We start from the raw sequence: 10,635 nt of genomic DNA, 5'->3' as shown, positions 1-10,635 counted from the left end.
ACAACTGATACCACAGAAACACAAAAAAACCATGAGAGAACATTATGAACAGTTATATGCCAACAAATTGGACAACCAAGAAGAAATGGACAAGTTTCTAGATACATACAGATATAGCCTGCCAAAGCTGAGTCAAGCAGAAACAGATAATTTGAACAGACCAATCACTAGAAGTTAAAAAGAATCTGGAAAAAAAAAAAAAAAAAACTCCCTGTAAACAAATTCAGGGAGCAGATGGCTTTACTGTGAAAGTCTACCAAATATACAAAGAAGAACTTGGACCTATCCTTCTCAAATTATTCTAAAAATCTGAAGAGGAGGGAACACTCCCAAATTCATTTTGTTAGGCAACCATCACCTTGACACCAAAACCAGACAGAAACACTACCAAAAAGGAAAATTATTGACCAATACCTTTGATGAATATAGATGCAAAAATCCTCAACAAAATATTAGCAAATCGAATCCAACAATATAGAAAAAGGATCATACATCATGCTCAAGTTGGATTCATTCCAGGGTTGCAAGGATGGTTCAATATATGCAAATCAGTCAATGTGATACACCATGTGAACAAAAGGAAAGACAAAAACCACGTGATCATTTCAATAAACACAGAAAGAGCATTTGAAAAATTTAACATCCATTCACGATAAAAAGTGGGTATAGAGGGAAAATATCTCAACATAATAAAGGCCATTTAAGACAATCCTACAGCTAGCATAATACTCAATGTTGAAAAGCTGAAAAACTTTGCACTAAATTTAGGAACAAGACAAAGAAACCCACTCTCACCACTTCTATTCAACATAGTATTGGAAGTCCTAGCCACAGCAATCAGACAGGAAAATGAAATAAAATGTATCCAAATTGGAAAGGTGTCATTATTTGTAGATGACATAATGCTCTATATAGGGAATCCTAAAGTGTACACAGAAAAGCTATTAGAACTAATAAGTGAATTCAGCAAGGTAGAAGGATACAAGATTAATATACAGAAATCTGTTGAATTTCTTTAGACTAACAATGAAATATCAGAAAAAGAAAGTAAAAAAAAAAAACTGTTTAAAATCATGTCAAAAAATAAATAAATACCTAGGAAAAAAATTAACCAAGGAGGTTAAACGTCTTTATGCTGAAACTACAAAAAGTTGATAAGGAAACTGAATATGATTCAAAGAAATGGAAATATAGCCCAGGCCCTTGGATTGGAAGTATTAATATTGTTAAAATGGCCATACCACCCAAAGCAATCTAGAGATTAAATGCAATCCCTACCAAAATACCCATGACATTTTTCACAGATTTAGAAAAAATAATCCTAAAATTTATATGGAACCACAAAAGACCCACAGTTGCCAAAGCAATCCTGAGGAAAAAGGACAAAGCTCAAAGTATAACTTTCCCAGACTTCAGACTATACTACAAAGCTATAGTAATCTAAACAGCATGGTATTGGCACAAAAACAGCCATATAGGTCAAGTGCAGAATAGAGAGACCAGAAATAAACCCACACACCTACAATCAATTAATCTATGACAAAGGAGGCAAGAATATGCAATAGAGAAAAGACCATCTCTTTAGCAAGTAGTGCTGGGAAAGCTGGACAACCACATGTAAATCATTGAAGTTAGAATACACCCTCACACTATACATGAAAATAAACTAAAAATGACTTAAGTACCTAAATATAGGACAAAACACCATAAAGCTCCTAGAGGAGAACATAGGCAAAACATTCTCTGACATAAATTGTAGCAATATTTTCTTAGATCAGTCTCTCAAGGCAAAAGAAATAAAAGGAAAAATAAAAAAATTGGACCTAATCAAAAAGTTTTGCACAACAAAATAAACCATCAATAAAACAAAAAGACAACCTATTGAATGGGAGAAAATATTTGCGAATGATATAACCGATAAGGGATTAGTATCCAAAATATACAAACAGCTCATACAACTCAAAACCAAAAAAAAAAAAACCCCAAACAATCCAATCAAAAATGGGCAGAAGACCTAAATAGACATTTTTCCCAAAAAGACATACAGATAGCCAACAGGAACATGAAAAATGTTTAATATCACTAATTATTAGAGAAATGCAAATCAAAACCAAAATTTAGGAGTATGGGATAAACAGATGCAAACTACTATACATAAAATAGATACAAGGATTTAATGTATAGAACAGGGAATTATATTCAATACTTTGTAATGATTTATAATGGAATATAGTCCAAAAAAATAACTCAACCACTATGTTGTACACAATATTATAAATTAACTAAACTTCAATAAAAAATGGAGGATCAGATGACAACAAGACCAAAGTTTCTGAATGTCTAGAGATCCAAATATCCCACCCTACTCAAATCTGTGGGGGGGTTTATGGCTGAGTATTCTGCCAATGTGTATATACATATATACACACACACACACACACACACATATATATATATATATATATATATATATATACCCACACATTCTTTACCCATTCATCCATTGATGGGCATTTAGTTTGCTTCTATATCTTTGATATTGTAAGTAATGCTGCAATGAACATAGGGATGCATATATCTTTTTTTTTAATTGGGTGTCTTTTTTTTTATTGGAGTATAATTGCTTTACAATGTTGTGTTAGTTTCTGCTGTACAATGAAATTAATCAGCTATATGTATACATATATCCTTTCTCTCTTAGACCTCCCTCCCACTCCCCCATTCCCCCCCTCTAGGTCATCACAGAGCACTGAGCTGAGCTTTCTGTGCTTTATAGCAGGTTCCCACTAGCTATCTACTTTACACATGGTAGTGTATATATGTCAATCCTAATCTCCCAATTCGTCCCACTCTCCCATTCCCCCCTGTGTCCGTATGTCCATTCTCTAAGTCTGCATCTCTATTCCTGTCCTGGAAGAATGTTCATCTGTACCAGTTTTCTAGATTTCACATATATGCATTAATATATGATATTTGTTTTTCTCTCTCTGATTTACTTCACCCTCTATGACAGACTATAGGTCCATCCACGTCTCTACAAATGACCCAATTTCATTCCTTTTTATGGCTGAGTAATAGTCCATTGTATATATGTGCCACATCTTCTTTATCCATTCATCTGTCATTGGGCATTTAGGTTGTTTCCATGTCCTGGCTATTGTAAATAGTGCTGCAGTAAATATTGGGGTACATGTGTCCTTTTGAATTATGATTTTCTCAGGGTATATACCCAGTAGTGGGATTGCTGGGTCATATGGTAGTTCTATTCTTAGTTTTTTAAGGAACCTCCATAGTGTTCTCCACAGTGGCTGTATCAATTTACATTCCCACCCACAGTGCAAGAGGGTTCCCTTTTCTCCACACCCTCTCCAGCATTTATTGTTTGTAGATTTTTTGATGATGGCCATTCTGACCAGTGTGAGGTGATACCTCATTGTAGTTTTGATTTGAATTTCTCTAATAATTACTGATGTTGAGCATCTTTTCATGTGCCTCTTGGCCATCTGTGTGTCTTCATGGAGAAATGTTTATTTAGGTCTTCTGCCCATTTTTTGATTGGGTTTTCTTTTTTATATAGAGCTGCATGAGCTGTTTGTATATTTTAGGAGATTAATGGCTCCTTTGATGCATTTGCAAATATTTTCTCCCATTCTGAGTGTTGGCTTTTCGTCTTATTTTTGGTTTCCTTTTTTGTGCAAAAGCTTTTAAGTTTAATTAGGTTGCATTTGTTTATTTTTGTTTTTATTTTCATTACTCTAGGAGGTGGGTCAAGGAAGATCTTGCTGTGGTTTATGTCAAAGAGTGTTTTTCCTATGTTTTCCTCTAAGAGTTTTATAGTGTCCCATCTTACATTTAGGTCTTTAATCCATTTTGAGTTTATTTTTGTGTATGGTGTTAGGGAGTGTTTTTTACATGTAGCTGTTCAGTTTTCCCAGCACCACTTATTGAAGAGGCTGTCTTTTCTCCATTGTATATTCTTATCTTCTTTGTCATAGATTAGGTGGCCATAGGTGCATTGGTTTATCTCTGAGCTTTCTATCCTGTACCATGGATTTACATTTCTGTTTTCATGCCAGTACCATACTGGCTTGATTACTGTAGCTTTGTAGTATAGTGTGAAGTTGGGGAGCCTGATTCCTCCAGCTCCATTTTTCTTTGTCAAGATTGCTTTTGCTATTCGGGGTCTTTTGTGTTTCCATACAAATTGTAAAATTTTTGTTCTAATTCTGTGAAGAATGCCATCGGTAATTTGAAAGTGATTGTATTGAATCTGTAGATTGCTTTGGGTAGTATGGTCATTTTCACAATATCGATTGTTCCAATCCGAGAACATCGTACATTGGTATATTTCTCCATCTGTTTGTGTCATCTTTGATTTCTTTCATAGTGTTTTACACTTTTTGGAGTACAGATATTTTACCTCCTTATGTAGGTTTATTCCTAGGTATTTTAATCTTTTTCTTGTGATGTTAAATGGGATTTTTTCCTTAATTTCTCTTTCTGACCTTTCTTTGTTAGTGTATAGGAATGCAAGAGATTTCTGTGCATTAATTTTGTATCCTAGCTCTAGTAGTTTTCTGGTGGCATCTTTAGGCATCTTTAGGATTTTCTATGTATAGTATCATGTCATCTACAAACAGTGACAGTTTTACTTCTTCTTTTCCAATGTGTATTCCTTTTATTTCCTTTTTATTTCTCTGATTGCCTTGGCTAGGAGTTCTAGTACTATGTTGAATAATAGTGGTGACAGTGGACATCCTTGTCTTGTTCCTGATCTTAGAGGAAATGCTTTCAGTTTTTCACCATTGAGAATGATGTTTGTTGAGGGTTTGTCATATATGGCTTTTATTATGTTGAGGTAAGTTCCCTCTATGCCCACTTTCTGGAGAGTTTTTATCATAAATGGGTGTTGAATTCTGTCAAAAGCTTTTTTTGCATCTATTGAGATGATCATATGGTTTTTATTCTTCAATTTGTTAATATGGTGTATCACATTGATTGATTTGTGTATATTGAAGAGTCCTTGCATTCCTGGGATCAATCCCACTTGATCACGATGTATGATCCTTTTAATGTGCTGTTGGATTCTGTTTTCTAGTATTTTGTTGAGGATTTTTGCATCTATGTTCATCAGTGATATTGGTCTGTAATTTTCTTTTTTGTGATATCTTTGTCTAGTTTTGGTATCAGGGTGATGGTGGTCTTGTAGAACAATTTGGGAGTGTTCCTCCCTCTGCAATTTTTCAGAAGTGTTTGAGAAGGATAGGTGTTAGCTCTTCTCTAAATGTTTGATAGAATTCACCTATGAAGCCATCTGGTCCTGGACTTCTGTTTGTTGGGAGATTTTTAATTATAGTTCCAATTTCACTACTTGTGATTGGTCTGTTTATATTTTCTAATTCTTTCTGGTTCAGTCTTGGAAAGTTGTACCTTTCCAAGAATTTGTCCATTTCTTCCAGGTTGTCCATTTTATTGGCATATAGTTGCTTGCAGTAGTCTCTTATGATCCTTTGTATTTCTGCAGTGTCAGTTGTAACTTCTCCTTTTTCATTTCTAATTTTATTAAGTTCTCTCCCTTTTTTTCTTAATGAGTCTGGGTAAAGGTTTATCAGTTTTGTTTATCTCCTCAAAGAACCAACTTTTCTTTGTTCTTCTTTCCCTAGTTGCTTTAGCTGTAAGGTTAGATTGTTTATTTGAGATTTTTCTTGTTTCTTGAGGTGAGATTGTATTCCTATAAATTTCACTCTTAGAACTGCTTTTGCTGCATCCTATAGGTTTTGGGTCATCGTGTTTTCATTGTCATTTTTTTCAAAGTATTTTTTAATTTCCTCTTTGATTTCTTCAGTGATCTCTTGGTTATTCAGGAGCACACTGTTTAGCCTCTATGTGTTTGTGTTTTTTACAGTTTTTTTCCTGTAATTGATTTCCAATCTCAATGTTGTGGTCAGAAAAGATGCTTGATACGATTTCAATTTTCTTCATTTTTCCAAGGCTTGATTTGTGACCCAAGATGTGATCTATCCTGGAGAATGTTCCATGTACACTTGAGAAGAAAGCGTATTCTGCCACTTTGGGGTGGAATGTTCTATAAATGTCAATTAAATCTCTTTGGTCTATTGTGTCATTTAAAGCTTGTGTTTCCTTATTAATTTTCTGTCTGGATGATCTGTCCATTGGTGTAAGTGGGGTGTTAACGTCCCCTACTATTATTGTGTTCCTGTCGATTTCCCCTTTCATGGTTGTTAACATTTGCCTTATGTGTTGAGGTGCTCCTATGTTGGGTACATATATATTTATAATTGTTATATCTTCTTCTTGGATTGATCCCTTGATCATTATGTAGGGCCTTTCCTTATCTCTTGTAACAGTCTTTATTTTAAAGTCTCCTTTATCCGAGACGAGTATTGGTACTCCAGCTTTCTTGTGATTCCCATATACGTGGAATATCTTTTTCCATCCCCTCACTTTCAGTCTGTATGTGTGCCTAGGTCTAAAGTGCATCTCTTGTAGGCAGCATATATATGGGTCTTGTTTTTGTATCCATTCAGCCAGTCTGTGTCTTTTGGTTGGAGCATTTAATCCATTTACATTAAAAGCAGTTATTGATATGTGTGTTCCTATTACCATTTTCTTAATTATTTGGGTTTGTTCTTGCAGGTCTTTTTCTTTTCTTGTGTTTCCCACCTAGAGAAGTTCTTTTAGCATTTGTTGTAAGGTTTGTTTGGTGGTGCTGAAAGGGCAAATGCTACAACCAAGTTTACTCTACCTAGCAAGGATCTCATTCAGATTCAACAGAGAAATCAAAAGCTTTACAGTTAAGCAAAAGCTAAGAGAATTCAGCATATATATTTTTGATTTAATGTTTCTGTGTTCTCTGGATAAATACCTAGAAGTGATATAGGTGGGTCGCACAGTAGTTTTATTCTTAATTTTTTGAGAAATCTCCGTATTATTTGGTACAGTAGCTGTACCAATTTAAAACCCCACCAATAGTGTACAAGTGTTCCCATTTGAGAACAACATAGATGGATCTTGAGGGTATCATGTTATGTAAAATAATCCAGAAGTAAAAAGAGAAATACTGTATGATTTCACTCAGAGTGGAAACCAAAGCAAAATAAAACCAATGAACAAGCAAAATAAAACAAAACAAAACTCAGATAAAGAGAACAGATTAGTGGTTACCAGAGGGAAAGGGGTTTGGGGGTGAGTGAAATGGGTGAAAGTGTTCAACTTTATGGTGATAGGTGGCAACTATGCTTGTGATGATGATCACTGTGTAATGTATACAGATGTTGTACACCTGAAACTTATATAATAATAATTTTAAAATCTGTGATCTTATGTAACCTCAGTTGTCTGCCATCCTATTTAAAATTGCTTCAGTCCCCTTTCCAAGTTTATTTTTCTCTGTTGGCTGTATCACCTCCCTCCCCCTCCCCCATTTTTTTATTGTGCCAAGATACACAAAACATAAAATTTACTACTTAACCATTTTGAAGTTTATAGTTTAGTGATAGTAAGTACATTCATATCATTTTGCAGTCAACACCACCATCCATCCTAATGGGTGTTTTTAACTACTATAAATTATGTGATGAATTTATCTTGTTTGTTATTTTTTCTCTACCTTAAAAGTTAAACTATGTGAATGTAGGCTTGCTTTTTCCCTGATTTATTCAATGTACTATACACCGTGTCTAGACTGTGCCTGGCAGGTGTTAAGGAAATAACGGTTGAATGAATGAATGAGTTAATGAATGAGTGAGTGAGTGAATTGGGTTAGATTTTATTTTCTTATAGGTATCTTTGTTAAACACAGGAATATGATGGATTAACAGTTTAAAGATTTAGGAAAAGCAGAATACTATGCATAATTAATAGTTTGGTGTTTGGAAGGGAAGTAAGCATTGAAAGCTCTTACACTAGTAATTTTTAACAAGAATTTGGTTATTAGAATGAAAGTCTTGTTACTTCAATTTACTATGTGAAGTTAAATAATTCACTTAATTATTTAATTATTTAATCAAATTTATTAGATTTGTAAGAGCTGTTTATGTAATCATGCAGGATCTATTTGAAGACAACTGATGTACTTGAGGAGATAAACTACATTAAACTTGTAAATGCAACTTGAAATGTTGAAGGTGTTTGTCTAAGCAGTTCCAAATATTATTCAAAGATCTCTTAAAAATGATTATTAAAAGTTACTAGTCTTACAAGTGAATAATAAGATTATGAGGTGAAATTTATTGCTTAAGAAAGTATCAGGGTTTTAAAATTGTAAAGTTGACAGATTGAGTATACACAAGGTAAACTTCTGAAGTTTCTTTCCTATGTATAAAACTATCTGAGAGGACACCAAAAGAACTCACATCAACTGTACAAATATAGTACTTTGAATGATGCTTTTCAAGCAAAAGTGTAACTTTTCACATTAAACTCTGTATGTTCAGGTAATATCTATTTGGAAGATTGCTTTTTTTTGGATAGAACCACCATCTGTTGTCATAAAAAGAGGACTCTTTATAATACTTCAATTTATCTGGTCTAGTTCAACAGTTCATCATATTGCTACTGAATACAATAAATCAAGGAAACCTGCTTTAAAATAAAAACTATCAAAATGTAAATAAACAGAAAGCATCAGTCACTCTAAATATCATTTAACAAAATGCACATTCTTCTTTAATTATCCATTATTATTTTCATCACTTTTAAGAAAGTTTTGAAGAGTAGGTAGAATGCAATGAATAAAAGAAAACATATTGCAATAGAAATAGTACCATGTTAATTAATGAATATTTTACCATGTTGAAAATATAGTTAGAATTTATTAAATGTTTCCCAAATTTCTACTTTTCCCAATTTACTCATATTTAGTGCATCTTTGCATCTTTCAATATGTAAACTACATGAAGGTAATAACTGCAATAGCTTATCGTAATTCCAGAGAAAGAATAAATTATTCTGGAAATACTATAAACTGAGTTTGGCACTGATTTAAGATATACAAACCTTTGGAAACTATTTTAAGGACTGGAGGCAAATAATTGCCTGAACCACAGGCAATCTAATTCTCTGCTAACCTGAGTTACTTGTATTACTTGTATTCTTAATATTGTTCTTTTTACTATTTTTCTCCAATTAAAAATTTCCAGAATTTCAGAGGTGATTGCTTTGCCCTACTTGATGTTGGTAAGAACACATGTAGAATATTGTGCTAAGGTTGAGGAGAACATTGAAAATCTAGAGAATGCCCCCTGTTTTCATGCATTCATTCACTCGTGTGTATATCAAGCACTTATTGAACATTTACACGGTCCAGGAAGCATAAAAGGCACTAGTTAAGGTGGGGAACATCCTTCTTAGGAGTTTGAAATCTATTTAAGGCAACTTCGGAAAGCTTGCTCATTTTCCCCTAGGATGACCTCTAGAAGATATACCATCAACAAGGGTACTATCAAAGTTTGCATAATTGTGAAATGGAACAGACTACCTGCAGAATCTTCAAGAGAAAGCTGTCACCTACAGAGCATGCTTAACCACACAATTCCCAGAGAGCTGTATTTAACTCCACAGACTAGCTTGCAGTTGCTATATGTCATAAAAAAAAAAAAAAGGACATATACTATTTCTGTACCAGACCTTATTTGATACTTTGTTATGAGACCAAATTTTTAGATCACTAAGATACAGACACAAAAAATAAATGTTTTGACTCTTTATGGTCCTGTTGGAAAAAAAAAAAGTATTTTCAGTAATTCTAATCCTAAGAACAAGACATTCTGGACGAAAATAAAATGAAACAAAATAAAATCTATTTGAAGGCATAGGAAAGCTGCCAAATAGCAAATATTTGTGAGACCAAGATCCTGGAGAGAAATGAAGTTCAGAGAGGTGAGTCCAGTATTGTCAATTCCAAACGTAATTATGTGGGCTGCAAACTGAGACTTTGATAGACCCATGAAGTTCTGGTAACAAAAAACTGAGTTTTAGGGACTACAAAGTAGGAAGAAGCCTAGCAAATATTACAGGTTTTATGCTACTACCTTGGAGAGCCTCACCCTAGGAATCAAGGGTGAATCAGAAATAAGGCTCAAATTAGAATCATTTCAACCCCTGATTAGATTAAGATGACCTGGGATTCCTAGCACTTTAGTAGAAGAAACTTAAATTCTCTCCGTGGGAAAATATCATCCAGAGATTCAAGTTATCTATACTTTTTCATAAAAATGTCTGACATTAAAAGAAAAATCACCCGGTATAACAGAATCAAAAGAGAACAAATGAATCAAAATATAGGTCAGAGTAAACATCCAAACTGAAGTATGAGAGACATAATGATGGAAAACACATAAAAGAGCACAAGAAACATGTGACATGGTTAAAGTGTCTATCACATGTGAAATTGGAGTCCCAGAAAGAGAAGACAGAGGGCGTTTAGACAGTAGTAATATCTCAAAAGATAATGTCTGAGATTTTTTCCAAAACTGGTTCTCATGATGAAGAGCTGAGAAAAATCCCCTGTGGCTCAGACAGAGGCAAGGAAAGAGTAATCCTTGTGAAAAACACTGAGTGTGTTCTCCATAATAAAGACCTACTCTCCAGAGAAAAAATTCTCAGCAGAGCTTT

The sequence above is a fragment of the Balaenoptera musculus genome, chromosome 5 (assembly GCF_009873245.2).
Source record: "Balaenoptera musculus isolate JJ_BM4_2016_0621 chromosome 5, mBalMus1.pri.v3, whole genome shotgun sequence".
Lineage (NCBI taxonomy): Eukaryota > Metazoa > Chordata > Mammalia > Artiodactyla > Balaenopteridae > Balaenoptera > Balaenoptera musculus.
Note: the sequence above shows the minus strand (reverse complement) of the source record.